Source organism: Condylura cristata, unplaced genomic scaffold (assembly GCF_000260355.1).
Source record: "Condylura cristata isolate star-nosed mole 26May11 unplaced genomic scaffold, ConCri1.0 scaffold00038, whole genome shotgun sequence".
Classification (NCBI taxonomy): domain Eukaryota; kingdom Metazoa; phylum Chordata; class Mammalia; order Eulipotyphla; family Talpidae; genus Condylura; species Condylura cristata.
Window position 1 is genome coordinate 9,285,556 of NW_004567139.1, and position 1,641 is coordinate 9,287,196.

The window sequence follows — 1,641 nt, forward strand, 5'->3', positions numbered from 1 at the left end:
GTGCCGGGGGTCCTGTCCGCTCCCTCTCCCTCTTTCTGGGGCTCCGCCTGTCTCCTACCGAGTTGCTCCCCGGCCCACACGACCTCTGAGCCCCACAGGCCCCAGCTCCGCGCTCGGGGCTCAGCAGCCAGCCCATCAGAAAGCGGGTCTCCGGTCCGGGAGGCGGGGTCCAGCCCGCCTGCGCCCCACTGCTGCCCCGCGTTGGGGCCTGCTGTGCAGGACAGCCCCCCTCCCCGCCCTGGAGGCCCCCGCCGCGTGTGAGGGGCCCCGAAGGTGGCTCTGGGCGTCTGGATGGCGCCGGGGCTGTGGGCTCCGTTAGGGGCAGCAGACATTCCAAGCGCTGCCCCCCATTCTGGCGAATTGTGGCTCCGGGAGGTGGCGGGGACCGCACCCGTCTCTCGCTCGTTCTGGGGGGCTGGGGGTGGTTGCGCTGGCTCCAGGCCTTTCTCTGGGTGCTCAGCGTCTGACTGCAGAGCTGGAAAACCCCGTGGAGGTGGGGACGTGAGGGCCGGGGTGCAGTCGGGTGCCCTCTGCTCCCCAAGAGAGGAAGTGCTGCAGGAGGGAGCCCGCCCCGGGCGGCCTGGGGGACAGAGCTGCAGGGCGAGACGGCCGCGGGAGGCAGGCTGCCACGGAGCTGGGCCGAGAGGGCCGCGGGACCTGGCCACAGGCCCAGTGTCCTGGCTCCAGCGCTGTCCTCGGGCTGGTGAGAGCCCGGCGGGGCAGCCAGACACGCCCCAGGAAGGTGAGGCGGAGCCTGCGGCCAGGCCCCCTGGGTCTGCGGGGTCTGCAGGCAGGATGCCGTAGCCCGGGGCTGAGGGCGCCCGAGGCCTGGGCGTCCAGGCCGCAGGTGTGAGCAGCAGGCCAGGGCCACGCCTCGGGCCCACCAGCCACTCCCTCCCACTGAGGTGGGAGCACAGCGCCAGACCGACCCCTCCCTGGACGCTCCAAGTCTGGCCAGGCGCCCAAGGCTGTGGGCAGCAGCTCCTCATAGCCGCTGCTTGGGGCAGAGAGGGGGTCGGAACTCCTAAAACTACAGCTGCCCAGGAGGACCCCGAGGTGGGCAGGTGCCGGTGGTTAGCTGGCTCCGGGCCAGGGCTCCCCCACGTGGCGCCTGCTCCAGCTGGAGGGGCCTTTGCTGCCTGCAGGTGCAGCAGTTTGAGGACCTGGTCACTCAGGGCGCCTTTCTCCGGGTGCAGGCCAGGAACTGCCCCCCCAGCGTGGGGGTCACCTCGGCTGACCACCTCTGCCCGGGAGGGAGGCACTGCGGTCGGCTAGTGGCACCCGGTGGGTCTGGCGCTCTCAGGCTCCCCCCTCTGGGCACCCTGGCCCCTCTCCTCGGCTTCCCAGAGCGGGCAGGGAGGGAGGAGACTGCCGCCGGTTGCCCAGGCCCTGGGAGGCTGGAGCCAGAGCAGGGCGCCGGTCAGCGGCTCCAGAGAGAGGAGAAGGCGCGGGGGCGGGGGCCGGGCAACAGGCGGCAGCCTGGGTCTCTGCCTGGAGCCTGGCGCAGCCGGGGACCCCGGGGCTGGCCTCTTCCCTGGGGAACCCCACCGCCGCGCCCTGGTCGCCTGGGGTCTGAGCCGCTGGGGGTCCGGGCTGCGCCGGCACACCTGGAGGGGAGCCCTGAGCCGGAGGCAGGGAGGG

At 73.1% G+C, this 1,641-nt stretch overlaps 1 protein-coding gene across 2 annotated transcripts in view; it reads left to right on the top strand.

The window, feature by feature from the left end:
* The window catches only part of LOC101619801 (septin-9), a 35,454-nt gene that overhangs the window by 13,734 nt on the left and 20,079 nt on the right, over window positions 1-1,641 (top strand). The window lies entirely within an intron of this gene.